Raw genomic sequence first — 18,598 nt, 5'->3', positions numbered from 1 at the left:
GTAGGGTACACTTGGAATGTCTGGTATGGAGGCTCCCAAGAAGGGTTATTCAGAACTGTTTTATTGAGGATAGGAGGCAAGAACAAAGTGGTATTATGGTCACTTATTATAGAGCTTGTTTAAGTAGCTGTCATCAACATTACCAAATCTCTGGTCTATAATGCAAATACAACCAAACCATTTCAATTCAAACCTACAGCTGAAGCATACTGAAAAGAGTTAACTCTTAAAATTATGATCATCCTAGTGGTTTAGAATGCCAGTTGTTCATGGCCAAGTGAAGATAGTAGATCCAGCTCATAGAAGTGCTAAGCTAGAGGGCTGAAGAAGAGAGAAGAGAAGGAAGCACAATCGAAAAGAGAGATGAGGGGCGCCTGGGTGGCGCAGTCGGTTAAGCGTCCGACTTCAGCCAGGTCACGATCTCGCGGTCCGTGAGTTCGAGCCCCGCGTCAGGCTCTGGGCTGATGGCTCAGAGCCTGGAGCCTGCTTCCGATTCTGTGTCTCCCTCTCTCTCTGCCCCTCCCCCATTCATGCTGTGTCTCTCTCTGTCCCCAAAATAAATAAACATTAAAAAAAAAAATTAAAAAAAAAAAAAAGAAAAGAGAGATGAGATCACAGATGCAATAATACAAGGAGAGAAGGATGGAGTCATCAAGCTAAATCCTACTCATCCTATCAGGATTCAGTTTAGATATGACTACCTCTGAGAAGTCTATGTCAATCCCCTAAAGCTGGATTAGGTTCTCTCGGCCTTGTAGGAGTGAACAGATATCAGCTGTAGAGTATTCTTTATGTTTGTTTGTTTTTCAAATATTTTCTTTCCTGAGTGCAAGTATGTACCTATGCTGAGGGATTCTGCTTCTTGTCATACACTTACACTTGCCTATACCTAACTCTGAACTATATATTTATGAGGACAGAAATCATACCTACCATATGCATGAAGACCTAACTCATGCTTACCACATTGTTGGTCCCTACCAAACATTTGTGGAATGAATGAACAGTTGAAACAATGATAGTTATTTATTACTACATGGAAGGACAGAGAATGAATGAGAAAGACAGGGTAGACTACTTTGGATAGGAAAAGAATGAAAATAAAATGTCCGAATACATATTAGCAAAGTGCATGTTTCTTTGCACGTTAATTTTTGGTTTTGTCCCATCTAAAGACAGATGTTATGACCAGCTTCAATTTCCTCAGCCTAGCAAGGGGTGAGGATCCGATCACTTCTAGGGTGATTCATCATCAGATATAGCTCTCAGTGGAGGAAGTGGTGATGTTGATGATTAAGCAGAAGGCATTTCCCCCCTAGGAGAGATGTTAGAAGGAGGGCCTTGCAGTCCTGGAAGTGCTGTTTTTCATTGAGATGCAAAGTTGAGATCTTAATCTCTTGGAACATTGTGGTTCCCTGGACTGCTCAGTAAGAGACAGCCAATAAAAATAATAATGTATAGTATCTTGTATGTGTATAGCTGTTTTCAGCTCTTAGAGCACTGGCATATTCATCACCTTATAAGATCTTCACATTGGGTTTGTCAAGGGGATTTGACAATGAGGAAATGAAAGCTCAGAGATAAAAATCCAAGCTCATGTGGCTAAAAAGTAGCAAATTTGGGATGAGAACATGAGGCTTTTCATCCAGGTTCTGTGTGACTAAAGTTTTATAAATTCATTGCTGAAATAATTGCTTGTGGGCAAAATCTCCCAATATACCTTCCTAGGTTTTGGTATAAGACAAGAATATAGAAGCCTTTATGCCTTTTTATTTGGCTAATTGTGGACAGGAAACCCAGCCAAAAACAAAAAAACAAAAACAACAAAAGAAAAAAAAGAAAAAGAGAAAAAACAATCTTTTAGTTGAACCTGCTATATGCTCTTGAATTTGCATCAGGAAAAATATACCACTCATTGTCTTAGTTAAGCTAGTGTGGTTCTGAATGGGCAATTGCAGAGTTAACACTGTAAAGAAAGTTCCAGGGTTGCATTTTTCTTAATATAATTTATTGTCAAGGTGGCTAACATACAGTATATACAGTGTGCTCTTGGTTTTGGGGGTAGATTCCGTGATTCATCGCTTGCATATAACACCCAGTGCTCATTCCAACAAGTGCCCTCCTCAATGCCAGGGTTGCATTTTAATGAGTGATGAAGTGTGTGTATTGTGTGAAGCACCTTTATTCCAAAGCACTTACTAAGTGCTTTCCCATTCACCCATTCATTCCCTTCCCTTAAGAAAAAAGAAAACATTCTCCTTCAAATCCATTTGTATAATGATAGATGTGGATTTCCTGAACTCTCATCAGATGTTTTAAGGTTCTTTTTAAAGCTTAGAACTATGGAGACACATCTGTCCACCATCAACTCTTATAATCCCAAAATCTTTCTAAATGACCTGAAACAGAAGTTGTGTGTGTGTTTCCAAGTCCCAGATCCCTTTTCTGTTATGTCTGAATCTACCTCTAGCCCTCCATTTTACTTCTCAGGGTATGCTGAAAAACTGACATTTCTTGATCTGGGCACAGAGAGAATCAGAAAATATTTTCCCCTTGTGTTCCCGATAGGAAGAAGGCAGGATTAGATGGGTTATGTTCTGCACCCAAGGATGTGGACAGGGATGAGCCACAGAAAGCCTGGGTGGTGGCAGCTATATGTGGCAGCTAGAAATAGAACAGGGATTTGTCAGAGAAAGGTCATCTTCCCAACAGGCAAAACATTTCCAACTCCTCCTGCAGGTGGAAGGAACGATGAGGACTTCTAGTCAATGGTTCCTCTCGTAAAAAGGAAAGCTTTCAACTCGTATCATAGTTAGACTGTGATTGAAGTTTGTAGATATTGCATATTTTATGTGCTTTTAAACCCCCAAATGGAGGGAGACACTTTTGAAATGTTGCATAGTTTTTTCTACCTTTTTTTTTTACCCCTAAATACATGGGTATACTTTTCTAAAAATGTTTATTTACTTGTGTATGTATGTATGTATTTATTTATTTATTTATTTTTAATTTTTTTTAAATATTTATTTTTGAGAGAGAGAGAGAGATAGAGTGTGAGCAGGGGATGGGTAGAGAGAGAGAGACACAGAATACGAAGCAGGCTCCAAACCCTGAGCTGTCAGCACAGAGCCCAACGCAGGGCTCGAACTCACAAGCTGTGAGATCATGACATGAGTCGAAGTCAGACGCCCAACCGACTGAGCCACCCAGGCACCCCTCATGTTTATTTATTGAGAAAGAGAAGGAGAATCCCAAGCAGGCTCTGAACTGTCAGCACAGAACCCAGTGCGGGGCTTGATCTCATGAACCATGAGATCATGACCTGAGCCAAAATCAAGAGTCAGAGGTTTAACCAATTGAGCCACCCAGGCACCCCACGCATGGATATGCTTTTTGAAAAATAAATTTATCTGATAAATACTGGACCCAAATTAGGTTTTAGTGGTTATGAAATCTCTCAGTCAATGGTTGTAAAGATTATTAATATCCTCATGTAGAAAACTGATAACTTTTTAGATATTATCCCTTCACTGGAATGTTGCAAACCACTGACAAGGAGAAAACCAAGGTCCACCAGCTCAGCTGGCAAGGGTGTGGCACAAGCCCAAATCTCCTGATGCACAGCGTTAGGGTCTCTGCACACCACCAGTGAGACTGAGCCACTAAAATGTGGGATCTAGTCTAGTTTGTACTTAGTTACATTTTAAAAGTGTATATATAGGGGCGCCTGGCTAGCTTAGTCAGTTAAGCATCCGATTCTTTTTCTCAGGTCATGACCTCATGGTTCGTGAATTCCAGTCCCTCATGGGATTCTGTCTCCCTCTCTCTCTCTGCTCTTCCCCCACTTGCTCTCTCTCAAAATAAATAATAAGCTTAAATATGTATGTGTGTGTGTGTGTATATATATATATATATATATATATATATATATATATACCTAGTTTATATTTAAATTATTTTTTTTTAAAAACGAAGGCAAAAATTAGTTACATTCTCAAAAAGTAGATTCCTTCCACAGTGATGTAGGCACTGTTTTTCACACTGTGCTGGGGGCAAGTGAAGAGGTGTAAATGAGTATGATAAAGTGAAGAAAACAGAAACATCTCTTTCACCCTTGCTCGTGCAATTGATTGTACATTAATGATTGCTTGTAGGTTGGTACCAGAATCCCCGTCTTTATATGGTTTGGGGATAGACCACCTTTTGGTGAAAGGGGAGATTGTGTGAGATTTGGAAGGTGGAAGTAAGGCGGAGCTGTTACCCTTGGAAGGTTATGCCCTGAGCCCTGGTGATGGGCAGATGCAGGGGCAGCGGGCCAGGTCCACCCTGTCCCTGCCCCACTCTGTTCTCTGTTCAGCTCATCTTCCTGACTGATGATTCTGCTGACAAATAGTGGCCTCAGCTGACAGCATCAGGTAATTGGATTCAGATCCCAGAAGGCAGTAGTAGTTACAAAGCAGGAACTGCTTCCCAGAAGCTGCAGTTTCCATACACATCTTTATGATTCTCTTCATGCTGGTCCCGCGTAGGCGGCCAGATGTATTTGGCTTCTTGGATTTCCCTGCAAGGTCCAAACAGTGTTTCAGGTAGAGCAGTCAATGACTTTTTCTCTGGTTCTCTAACACCTCCCTTCCGGGTCTTTATAGAGGATTTGTCTTCCTGACTGAATTCTGGCTGATAGAGAGTCTAAAACTGAAACAGAAAAATAAATAAATGTAAACTAGACAAGATTGACAGTCCACAAAACTGACCCACTGTGAGAGATGATTTGTGAATGTGTTGCCCAAGAGGAGCAAGTTAGTTCACCGTCTAGTTTCTATAACCAATTTATTTCTTCAACTAATAACAAAAATATCTATTTCATGAATATTTATTATAACTCAGGCACTGTATACCTATTCTTTTTAATTAGTTTAATAACCCTTCAGTGAAGACATCAACAATTTACAGATAATAGAAACTGAGGCTACAAGTGATTAAGGAATTTGCTTAAGATGAAAACGGCCAGAAAGTTCTGGAGTCAGATCTGCCCCATCCCATTCTGCCTTAACATCGTAGTGATGATTCACATGGTACTATCAGCTCTGAGGGGGCAAGCTAAGCATAATGGAATGAAAACCTGAGTTCTTCTGATTATTAGAAGCCACTGATTGTATTTCACCTTGAGCTTCTCTATTTAAAGCCTTCCAGCTATCTGTAGTATTATGTTCTTACTGCTTAAGGTTTAGTATTTTGAGTTAGGGTTTCTTATACTTGCAACCAAAGGCATCTGAACCACCACTTTGTAGGAAAAAAATCTGAATCTGGAAAAGATTGTGATTCACAAAGATTCTCAACAGAGATAATTAATTGGCTTCTTTCTTTCCTTGAATTACAAATTCCTATCCCCACCCAATTCCCTTCGATTTATTGGTCACCAAGCAAGTTTTTTCCTCCAGAATTTATTTTCTCAGATACTTTGACAGTGGGAGGCAATTGTCCTTTATACCTGTTTTATATAATCATTTATAGGAAAAAGCCAAGATACTGCAATAAACCATGATTCACAAATCCATAGTGACTTGAAATAACTATTTTTTTTTCTTTCTTATAAAACATTCAGACATGTGTTGTATATCTATGTGCGGAGGGGGGAGGGATAGAAAAGAATGTAGAGAAAAATCCTTCTACAAACTTAACATCCATCAAAGGAAATAGGAAATTGCTACATTGTACTTCTGGGCTATCACTGAATTTAAAAAATGAAACTAACTTAGCTGTTTCTTTTCAATTTCCAAAAATAATGGAGTGGAGGGGAACAAAAGAAATGAGTTTAGATTCCAGTCAAAACAGCCACAAATCAGTAACAGATTAACAGCATGTCCATTGCTAAGGGCAACATACAGCCCTAGATGATGTAGGGAAGATAGACACATCCTGATTCTTAATCACATCCTAAATTCAGTCTCCAAAGATAAAAATCGTTAATGATATCCATTCACTCCCATCTCCATCTGAAAGGGTAATTTTCAATGCCAAGGGTCCATTTAAAAGACAAAAGAGATTAGGGTGATTTGCTCTTTGTTTTTAATTTAGTTTTTTTTCCTAAATGCCTTTGGGCCTGTTTGACTACACCTGTAAACTCATTTATAATATTTAAACATTATCAAAACACTGAAGAACTAGCTGCCAGTTTCAGAAATGGAGGGGAAAAAAAGAAAGAAAAACACATTTCTGCGGATCACATCAGACTGTCTTTTTAAAAAGATTCTTTTAGATAAACTTTGCAGAAATGAAATTTTAAACTAGCAAAGCTGCAGAGTCAAAGGGTTTTTCAAGTGAGATTACTAACCTAATAAGCTATATTCAGTGACCCACTCAGGCATGAAGAAAAGTGATGATACAGATGCTTATGTGTGATTACATGCAATATTTGCATGCATCCGTAGCTTGTATTGTATATGATCTAAATGCAAAATGTGCAAACAGGGCTATTGTCACCATTCTCAACGACTCACACGTTCTCAGGGATCTTTATTGACCTTTCTGTGTAAGCACAACGTATATGAGAAATGACTGGTATAAAAAAAAAAAAAAAAAAACATCAGAAGAACCAAAAAGGGAACACTTCCTAAAAATGTCTCCAGGAAATACCTTTCAACAGAAATCTGCACTGAGATACTGGTTGAACATGAATATTATATACATCCAGTCTTGGCCCAGACAGAAAGTGAATAGAATGCAAGCTGGCATCTGGAGCCCTTCCTGCTCCCCCAGTTACTGCCTTTCTTCCTCTCCTGGATGTCGTCCTCTCTGCTGCCAGGCTGCCAGGTCTGTAGCTGTCTTTGCTCACTTTCTTCCCCAGCACTCATGAGGATTCCCTGATTGGGATCTGAAGAAGCTATTCCTCCCAGGGCTAAATAAATTTACACCATACTAAGAGGCCCCGAGAGATTACATCAGATCCACAACTCGAGAAGGGGTTGCCCAACATGCATGTGGTTTGAGGAATTATCATGAGTAATTGAGGAGATATTTTTAGTAATGAGTTTGAAGAATGTGTGCTTCACTTACGGCTCATTACACAGAACCGTGCAATAACAGGATTGACTGAAATAAAAATTCAACATCAGTGGCCATACCAATATTTTTATTGATTTTTTATTTTTATTAAAAAAACCTTTTTAACAGTAATTTATCTTTGAGAGAGAGAGAGACAGAGACAGAGACAGAGCGTGAGAGAGGTAGGGGCAGAGAGAGAGGGAGACACAGAATCCGAAGCAGGCTCCAGGCTCTGAGCTGTCAGCAAAGAGCCCTACGTGGGGCTCGAACTCACAAGCTGTGAGATCATGACCTGAGCTGAAGTTGGACGCTCAATCGACTGAGCCACCCAGGCGCCTCGGCCATACCAATATTTTTAAATGTACAAAATCCACAGGGTGGGTATTTTTGTCTGTTTTATATTCTGGTGTATCCCACGTGTCTAGAACAGTTCTTGGGATGCAGCAGGCCCTTCATAAATATTTGATAAATGACTTGAATAGATGAATGTATGTTTATTTTATTTTATTTTATTTTATTTTATTTTATTTCATTTTATTTTATTTTTTGTTCAAGAAACCTTAGTCCAAGGAAAGGAATCTTTAAAACATCAAAACATTCTCTTTTTTCAGGATTTATGAGGTGATGTGGGTTAGTTGGTGATGTCTCAGGGGACAACGGTGTCGAAATAGGCAGTAACAGCAGGACTTCATTCTGGGATAAGTCAGTGACTAGGACCAATGGCCCACTATCTCCTACACCCTCCCAGCATTTTATCTTTTGCCCTGTACCCAAGACCCATGTCTGTCCCCACGTTATCCCTAACAACGTTAATGTTTTAGTAGTGATTGGGTAACATATTCCAGGTTATTTAGATGGGTTGAACCATATTATAAAGTCATAATCCATTAATTAATCTAAACATTTAGACAAGCTATTAACAAAGTACAAATTCTAGACTTGCTGTGAATGTCACAGATAAGAGGCTAGATAGTAAATTTTCACATGTGACACTATATGATACAGTTAACATCAAATGATGGACATACAGTTAAAACAATGAGTCCCTCAGTACATTCATCACTGAAGAAACCACAGACAAGTATAAACTGTAATGAGCATTCCTCTTTAGAGCCATGAATGCAAATATTTTATTTTTCAGGAGGGGGAGAAAGGAAAGGCAAGAGAAGAACGATAAGATAAAGATATGCTTATAAGATTGTGTTTTTAAGATCACCCTTGCCCTTCAGAAAATTCTACTTCTATTATGAGTTTTATGTTTGTCCTGCATTTTATATATCAGGAGCATCCATTCACTATTTCTAGGCAAGGGCCTTCATCTTTCAGACTCCTGGCATCTGCAGTTCTTGACCTAGAATGTATGTGTGCATTTCCCGAGTTACTCATTTATTTGCTCTAGTGTATTATCCTAAACCTTAATCTAATAAGCCTGCTAAATATGTAGTCAAGAATACTGTGGTTCCCTAAGAACTGATAAAATGAATTCAGCCATACTGGATCTGGCAGCCAGTCAAAATCAGTGACCCTCAGATACAAATCAGTCTCTGTAAGACAGAGGAAGGCAGTTGTTAAGGACAGAAAGACTCCTCAAGGACACTGCTGGGGCTGGAGAGGAATTGGCAGTCAATGGCAAATCAAACTAATATTTTAAAATGACCACAGCCCCCTATGCACACTAGTTAATCGCCCTCACGAACTCTCCTCCCTATTAATAGACTAATAAATGTGAAAGAGGCAAAGAGCAACCTGAAGGGATTGTTTCTATCCAGAGGATAAATGTGCTTTATGATGAGCGCCCAATGGAACATCTGCCAGAACTTTAGCCCCTTTGCATGCATTGGTCACTGGGTATATGGATAAGTCACTATCTGTATAAAAGGGATTAGGAATCCATAGGGTAAATTTGGGAAGGAAAAGCAGAAGCTGTTGGCAGAAAGAGCAATAGTTATATTATTTGGAAAAAAAATCAATAATGAGAAGCCACTTATTCAATCATCAAATATTTACTTGTTCAATAAATATTTGAGCTCCCAGTATAGACCAGGCACAGGGACTGTTGCTCAAGAAAATAGGGACCAGTGCCTGTCCTTAAGGAATATACAGTCTAGGATAGATTCCTGGTGAAAAGGCATTTGGGTGTTTTGTTTATGAAGATTTGAGAGTAAACATATTTACATATTTAATGTAGAGAGTCAAGTTGCCCTAAATGAAGGAAATGGGATGTTTTAAGGATCTTAACTATGGCTTTGAGACTGATTGCTACTAATTACAGCTATGAGGCTTGGGTGTACCATGGAGCAGCTTCTATTTGAATATTTGGTCCTTTTTAAAAGCTGTTTTATTTTACAAGATGCATTTCATAAACTTAAAATCTACCTCTACTTATTTGGGACAGCCTATTCCAGACTCGTGGCACTATGTTATCCTGGCATATGATTTCATGCAAGTTGTAGGTCCTTTGCTAATATCTCCTGTGTAGACAAACCTAAAAAGGCGCCCACCCTCTTGCTTTAGGGCAGCAATCTACATTACAAAACAGGCACTCTACAGCCAGCCTCAAGAATTTGTATTTGTATCCCTACACCAAAGTCTGGTGCTGCCCCTAAAGGATCATGAGAAGTTTTTAATGTATACGGTGCACTTGAATGTTCACAGAAGTGATCCCGCCAAAAATACCCTGTGCCCCAGAATTGCCTTCTTTCACCCCTAAGAGCCACTGTAAACAAATTTATTCTGTTAATTTTAGAGCAGCCCTATTGTCCTCCCACCCAGTCAGAATGGTTCAAAAATGTTGAAGTTCATTCCCAAAGGATTGTAATTCACGGGGGAGACAAATTAAAATATCCGAATAGAATTTTAATTTTTTTCTTTTCACCCGATAAAAGTGTAAAATAACCAGGCCATCTGTTTTCTGGTTCCTGGTTCCTGGAATCCTGCAGATTCCCCAGAAATGGAGGAGGATCTGCAACTCTGGTGTTCTATCTTAAAATAACAAGTAAGTTTCATCTTACATGACCATTCATTCCATCAGTACTGATTGCCTGGAGTGCTGTGCTGAGCAGGTTGTTAAGTGCAGGTAAAAGATCACCATTCCTGATAAGGGAAGTCTCTCATGGGTCCAGTAGTAAGAGGTCGCTGCACTTCTGTCAATATTTATGGACCCAGAGCCTAGGTCTGCCATTTACAGGCTGAATGAACTTCGGTGATTCACTTAACCTCTCAAAATATGCTTTCTCATATCTAAAACAAGGAGGCCAACTAAAATGGTGATTTCCAAATCATGGCCCCAGGCTAGAGGAGGACTCAGATTCACACAGGGACCAGGTCTCAGATAAAGATTCCCTTGGCTTGCCCAGAACATGTTAGTCAGAGTTTCTTCAGAGCCAGGAAACTTTCATTTTAAACAAAGATCATGAATGGTATTGATTCTCCACCAGATTTGACAACCACTGGGTTAGATGAGCTATGGAGTTTTTTTCAGCTCTAAAATCACTTTCCAATTAAAGTCTAGGAAAAAAATAGCAAAAGTATAACTGAGTTAGGTAGGTAGTCATATGAAATACATCTATTGGAGAAATTCCTGTGGAATTCCAAAGAACACAGCAAGAGTTGCAAATAGGAGTCAAGACTGAGGCAGATCCCCCTGTCTAATCCTTTGTGAGGACAGGAGAGTGGTTTCCACTGGAGCCTCTTTGCCCCACAGAGTCAGAATATGCCTCTGATTTGTTGATAACAGTTAAATACATCACATTTTTTTATGTTTGAAGTCAAAAGGGAACAAAGAACTGAAAACTATTATCCTTGAAAGCTGTTTTCCATAGAAGAAATAACATAAGAAGGGAACATTAAGTAAGATGCCAAGGTAGAAGGTTCACCTTGATTATCTCATTCAAGATCTAGCAATCAGATAAAAAAATAGTTTTTGGTAAGATTTAGTGATGGTTTAGTGATGGTAAGATTTAATGAGGGTATGAAAAATGCTGAAGGGAACACTTCTATCCCATTTAATAATAGGAGTGAGGATTCTGACAGAATCTCCATTAGCAATTCCTTTTTAAGGTAACTGAATTTCTTGATTAAACATGCATTTCTAAATCATATTGACGTTTTAAGACAGAAACAAATAATGGTGCCAATTCTCTTGGGCACAGGGAAAAAAAATTCCTTTTTCTTTCCTACCAACACCACCACATAGCCTATTTTATTTTTTTCCTTTCTTGGTGCACAGAAAGAACCTCATGGTTCAGAAACTGCCTGACTCTAGACATTGCGACTCAACCGCTTATAAAACTTGGTGTAGACACTAATTTTAGGTAATGAAATAATTTTCTCTGTTGATTTGGGCAGCTCACAGCTATATAAGGTTGAGTACACATATGTGCCCCTCTGAGGATGTGTATATGTGTATGCTTGAGAGCTGAGGGGCAGCAGGGTATAGGAGGAACATGTTTTCTCAGACTAAACCAGGCTTGGCAAACTATACCTCCAAATCTGGCACACTGTTTTTGTAAATAAAGTTTTATTAGAACACAGCCATACTCCTTCTTTATATGGTGCCTATGGCTGCTTTCATGTTGCAGTGGCAGAGCCGAGTAGTTGTGGCAGATATCGTATGGCCCACAAAGCCAAAATATTTATCATCTAGTCCTTCACAGAAAACATTTACCTACCACTGAAATACAAATCCCATAATCTAATCAGCATCTTATGCAAAAAGAGAATTTCATGAACATAGCAGCCTGCAGATGACGAATGCATTACAAATAAGGATGGGGGTAAGCAAAAGACACCCCTAGATGTATGAGAGTGTCTAGTGCACGGGTGAGTTCCTCAAAGCCCCTAGCTCTATTAAGAGTATTGAATATCTGAAAAGCTCTTTCTCTGCTCATAAAAGGGGGGGGGGAGACCAGCTCCTTGACTTTAAACAAGAAGTTTTAATGTATTTATAATTTAGTTGAAGTTCTGTTCCTTCTTTTTACCCATCCCTATTCCCCACCACCCTCTAATAAGTTTGCTTCGCAGGAAGGGACTATAGAGTAAAACCTTGAGAGATTAGTAGCCAACAGTGAGTCAGGACTTTTGTTTTTTATTTCCCAAGTCATCTCCTTGTAGACATAAGCCATAAAAAAGCATCTGGGATATCCTCAATGAGAAAATTAAGAAAATTCACTCTAGAGGAAGGTTTCAAAACAAAAGCTCATTTATTTTATTTTAAAAATGAATTTTAGTCCCTAATTTTTCCTATTTGTCTCAATTAGGATTACATTTTTTTCATTAAAAAATGAAATTTGAAAATCTGTATGTACCATAAAGTCTACTTATATAGAATTACATTGTTCTGATTCAAATACAAAAAACAAACAAACAAATAAATGAATAAAAGCAATACTATGCAAAAGGGTGGAACTGTGCTTCAAAGTCCAGCCATGTGGCTTCTTATGGAAGTATAATGAGTTAAAGACGAAATTCTTTTTCTAGTTTGCATACATCTTGCAAAGATTCTGCCCAGTAAAATGGTGATTGGAGTCTATTTTACAATAAATATTGTTAATTTTTAATCCTAATATTGTAAGCTATGAAATGTCTTCCATTTCCCTAACATATGTTTTTTGTCCTGTTGCTCAGTCCAAGAGACAGAAAATAAAATAAACACCTTAATGAACAAAATACCAATCCTCCTGAGATGCTGTGCCTATCTTATGGACATAACATGGACCAGGGATTTTGAGGATTCTCCCCAGAGAGTAAAAACCTGCCTCACTTCTCAACCCAGTGTGGTCTGCAGAAGTATTCAGACTGGTTGGTTGCTAAACTGCTGCAAACTCCCGGTAACTTGCTATTTGCAATTATAAGTGTATTTGTGAAGTGCAAGTGGGTTAATTTTCCCCCTTTGAGCTGATAGTAAAGCACTCCAAGATGGCTGGGAAGTTAGGGTGGAGTCCTTTTAGATTCTGGGAGGCTGATCACGAAAATATGGCTCTCCGTTGGTCTTTTTTTGTTAATTGCAAAAACATGAGGAGGAACTCCTGTTAAGGAATCATATTAGAAACAAGCTATTTTGAAGAATTCTCCCTAGTGATTACAGACATGTCCTGAGGAGAACTGAGACTTTGGAGGAAAGGCTATTCAGGCATTGGGTGTTTAAGTGGTTGCTTGTCTCCAACTTGCCTGGTCAATGTGTGCACTTTTTAAATGACCATTTATTTCTTTTGTCAATGCAAACATCCTGACTGTTATACATTCCAGTGAGGGAGAAATTCTACAGAGGTCTGGATAAACTCATCACAGCTGTTCTACCATCTGACAACCTGATGGTCATGGGGGACCTCAATGCACATGTTGGCAGTAGTGCCCAAATGAAGAAAATTATTGAACCACAGAGGATTAGTTTCTTCCTGCATGGTGAGCAGACCGAGCAAAAACTTGTAATCACACACAGCAGTTTCAATCATAAAAGTTAGAAGAAAAATATCATGGATATGCCACAAGTCAAAAATAATGGCTGCTCACCCATTCTGCCATTATTTTACAGCAGAATGCCAAGAGGTTAGCAATTGGAATGGGTCTAAGATCATCACCCAATAAGCTTCAAATCCTGAGAGAAGAAGGGTGGTTGTCTACTCCCATGAGATTGATATCTGAATAAACTCAATTCATAGAGCATGATGATACCTACAAGGATTTTTGTTAAGGACAGGAGAAGAACCATCATAGAATAGAAGACTCCCTTTGGCAAACCTAATATAAATCATGTTATGCTGTCATTTGCCTATAAATACACCAAACTTCAAACTGTAGTATTTTTCATTCTACAGCATTGCTTTTCATGGTTTCCCAACTCTGAAATATGGTAATTCTGGTCATTCCATGAAATCCCCAACTCATTACCCACACAAAATACAACTGCTGAATCTTGACAATGTTTGAATCTCAACTCAGGTGTCACTCACTCTTTAAAATTTGCTCTTCTCATACTAACTTGAAATGATCTCTTTTTCCTCAGAAATCTGTAGCACATTCTTGGCAAATGCTAGGGACTTAAAAATACTTATTTTGTTATAGATAATCACATATATGTTTTAACAGACCTATAAGATTTTTTGCCTTCTTTAGTATAGAGAATGTAATATATTCATTTTTGCTTCCAGCAGCAAAGGTCTTTTATACAGTAAGTTCTCAAGAGTTATTGAATAAAAGGTCCTTTGGCTTGGATCTGAAACTGATTTGGACATCATATTGTGCTTTCTTTGATTACCTGATTTTTAGATATTTAGAGGACCAGTGACCAGAGTATCTATATAGTGGTATTCAAAGATTTCAGCTCTGAATTGTCAAGGAAAAATATTGGCTATATAGAGTCTCCATGGTAAAAGCTGGTGGTAAATTCATGCCATGCCTCTTTTCAAACATTGGCTTTCTAAAATACCATGAATTACCTCTCTCTTATCATTTGTGTTGAGAAACAGTTATTTTTATAATGTGAAATTAATATTTAATGATACTCTTTTCCTGGTTTGCTAGTTCATATTGTCCACTTTTCCCAATGCTCCTTTTTTCTTAGATGAAGCCACATCTATCCATTAAAAAATTGAAGTATTTAAACCTCTAAAATGATAAAGTCAAGAATAGTAGGAATTCACTTCATAAAAAGGGAAAACTCAAAGCCTAAGATAAGTTCGTGATAATAGTAAATGTAAGAAAAATGATAATGCATGAAATGAAATAGGGAGTTCTATGACATCATAACAGGGGTTTAGCCTAGGCTTACAGTGTGAATGGTTAATGAACCTTCTCCAAGTTTCTCCTTCACTGACAATATATATATATTGTCCTCCCATGGAAGGTTCTTTGTAAGCTTATTTATAAAGGCCATATAAAGTGTTTTGATCTAACTAGAGATAAATTTTATGTAAAAATAAGGTAAACTCACAGAAGTGTGCTTAAACTAAGCCATCTTTGGAGCAGGTCAAAGTCAGGTGCTTAAAAAAAAATGGAACTAAATTTTCAAATCATTAAAACCTGCTCCCTCCATTTGTTCTTTCTTCTGTGCCTGTTTGAGACAATAAGACTTGTTTGCTTTTTAATGTTTCATATGAGATTTAAAGGAACGTGGCTTTCTCTCTTCCAAAGGTATGGAGAGCTTGGATGACTGCTAAAATAAACAGTACCCATTATGTGGCAAGGTCGTAGCATGCTTTTTTTTTCTTGGAGCCAAGATTTCAAAGGATACATTTACTTTAACCTTTGAAGATCTGGGATCTTGACTTTATTAAACTCTCAATATTATATTTTGCTCTGTGGGGTCAACATGATTACCTATTGGGAGAGAGGGGAAAAAAGGCATGGCCACCTTTAGAAAACTCCTAAGTCACAAGACTTATGTTTCACTGGATTGTTAAGAACTTTTCCTTCTCAAGCAAAAGATACAAAGAATCTTTGGGGGAATGTGGGTTATTCTCCAGAGAGAAGGGAGCAGTCATCCCTGGTGAGGCTCTGCGCTCAAAAATAGCGTCCCCACACCACATCTTGCTCCCATTACTGCTCTCTTCAACTTATGCTGACAGCCAAAGTTCAGGGGTTGCTTTGCTTCCCTTGTAGTTGATGTTAGTTCAACATTTGACTCTAAAGGTGGAGCAAGCACAGAAATTAGTGCACAAGAATAGAAGAAGAACCTTGGCAGCCAAGAATAACATATGTTTTACACTTGGGGCAAGCACATAAATTAAAAATGGAGAAAGTGGGCAAAAGTGAGATAATTGGCTAATATAAATACCTGTCAAACCTGACTTTCTCACAGAGATTCTGAGCTGAGAAACAAATAAAATTGCTCACCACCCCTAACCCACACTCTATGTCTTTAAGAAAACCTCAGGGTCCTTTTATGAGTTTTGGCTCAAGGAATCTGGCATATAAGTGGGAAGGGATTAAGGACAAGGTTTCCTTAACTATTTTAAGCCAAAAACTTGTGTCTAAGAAGAACTCCAAAAACAGTATCTCTACTTATTTGGAAATAACTGTAGGCAGTTGACGAGACCCTAGAAAGCATGAGCAATTATCTTTCCTTCTTTTGGGGGCCCACAGTTGAATGTGCTACCTGTATTTTATGGATCAGTTTGAGTCGACAACAGTAAATGGTGATAAGATTATGATTAGTTGAGGAGTTTAAGTTCACTTTATGATTGACGCTTAAAATGGAACTGAATAATTAGATGCGGCAAGCAGAGTTTTGATAAATCTATATTCAGTGTTGAAAATGGGTCAAGAGGCTGTATCTGATCTTATCGTCATCAGCACACTTTGAAAATTTTTGTGCTGAATTCTTAGGTGTTGTTGGAAAGCCTGTTTAATCTTTACTTCATTTAGATAGTATAATATACACAGGGTTAAGGGCTAAGCTTCTTTTCTAATTAGACATAGAAAATATGTATTAGGTTTAGGAAAATTATTTCCTCCTCAGATAAGGAACTTATTTTTTTGCATGGTTATAGATTCCAAAACAGCAGAGGTAAGTAAACTGCTCTACATAAAGGGGAACAGAAATGTGATGGTGAAGGTCAGTATTTTGAAAATAAAAGACTGTTGGAAAGAGAAAAGGCCAAAGTATATGGCAGTGACTGGGCCCTGCAAAAAAAGTAAAATAAAAGTGTACACCTAAAACTAATATTACATTGTATGTTAACTAAGAATTTAAATTAACATTAAAAATAATAATAATAAAAAAGAAAAGAGACCAGTGAGAAACTTCCAGAATCACTGGAAATAAAAACCCATTTAATAGGGATGTATAATGGAACATCTCAACCTTCTGTAATAAGTGAGACACATGAAGCCCCTACTACAAATCCCTATGTGAATGCAGAGACAGTTGGAGAGCTCAACAGCAAGAGTTGAAATAGGCCTGAATTAGAGAGTTCAATGGGTAGAGGGTACAGGAAATAGGAATTCTGGGTCACATTAGTTCCCAGGATTTCAAAGAAATCCTGTGTTTTATTTTCCTATTCCAAATGGGATAGGAGTTTTAATTGAATTTTATGTAAATCTAAGGTACTGAGGTCACCTCAGTTCATACTTGGGTTGTTTGAAGTAAAGTGCTTCGGTTTTTCTCCCTTAGTTGTCATGGAACCATTCAAGAGATCTCAGTCATGATGGATATAGGACCCATCCCATTTAGTCATTATAGAATCTACACTTAAGTAGCATAAGAGCTCATCAAAATAAATGAGGCTAATACAATAATCAGAAGATCTGTTCAAATCATCTTCATACACTTCATAATTAGCCACAGTTTGGCTCTGAAATATTAAAGTAAACTTGGGATATCTTTTATGTATTCCACCTTATTCCGAAGAACATGCTTTCCTAAAGGTTTTCATGTTATTTTGAAATTATTTTAAATGCGCTAAAAAAAATTGGGCTATCCTAAGTAAATAAATAAAATAAAATTTAGGGGCATTTGGGTGGTTCAATTGGTTAAGCGTCTGACACTTGATTTTGGCTCAGGTCATGATCTCCACCCCCCCCCCCCCCCCCCGGGTCATGAGATTGAGCCTTGCTTTGTGCTCTGCACTAAGATTCTGTCTTCCTCTGCCCCTCTCCCCTATTCATGCTCTCTTTCCCTAAAAGAAATAAAATAAAATAAAATATTAAAGTAGAATGTGTGAGCAATTTTAGCAAACCCTCAGGAATGTCTTTTTCTCCCTGGGGGACAGAAGATCCGGCAACAATATACCTGTGATCCACCACATAACTTCATAAGGATATTTCCAAGAGGACAGTACCTAGAACTACCTGGTTTCCTTCATGTTCCCTCTATGAGAGGACTTTCAAAGGAGTTCTAGAAAATACCTAATCCTGACAATGCTCTCATTAGTAACAAACTCAAGAGATTATAAGGACCTTTTCTTATGAGAAGCTTGGTAAAAATTTGGTCTGATTTAAATCAGCCAAAAGCAGTATAAAATAGCCAGAAAATTAAGTCACATTCAGAGAATTAAAGAGTATCAGAGATATTTTTTGAAATCTTTATTTTCAATCCATCCTTCCTCAAATTAGCTCATGTCTAATAGCCACAAGTGAGGCAAAGAAAACAGCTATAAAAAAAGAAACAAAGAACTCCCCTAATTGTACAAAAATAATTATACATTTAGGTTTATTTTTACCATATTAATTACATTACTAAATAGAGCAACACATACTTTAAGGGATGACATACGTAAGAATGAAAATGTGTCTTGGGCATTTAATTTGAAAACAGTCTTAAGTTATTTCCAAACCAGAGCCAAGATGAATATTTTTTTCAGGATTTGGGGGATGATCTAAGGTTTGACTTGACATGGTCCTTTGTGTTGCTTATCAATTAAACACACTCGTAAGGCACAACTTTTTTCATGATAACTATCATAATTATAATTAAATTTTTATATAATTAGGAGTTAATTTATTTAATGACAATCCCCAAAGTGTAGGATCTATGAGCAAAAAATATAAATAGGAGGCACCTGGTTGGCTCAGTCAGTAGAGCATGTGACTCTTGATTTCAGGGTTGTGAGTTCGAGCC

The sequence above is a fragment of the Lynx rufus genome, unplaced genomic scaffold (genome assembly GCF_022079265.1).
Source record: "Lynx rufus isolate CCGP_SWC_20201006 ecotype Redwood Valley unplaced genomic scaffold, mLynRuf1.p SCAF_12, whole genome shotgun sequence".
Taxonomy (NCBI): domain Eukaryota; kingdom Metazoa; phylum Chordata; class Mammalia; order Carnivora; family Felidae; genus Lynx; species Lynx rufus.
This window is presented reverse-complemented; position numbering follows the sequence as displayed.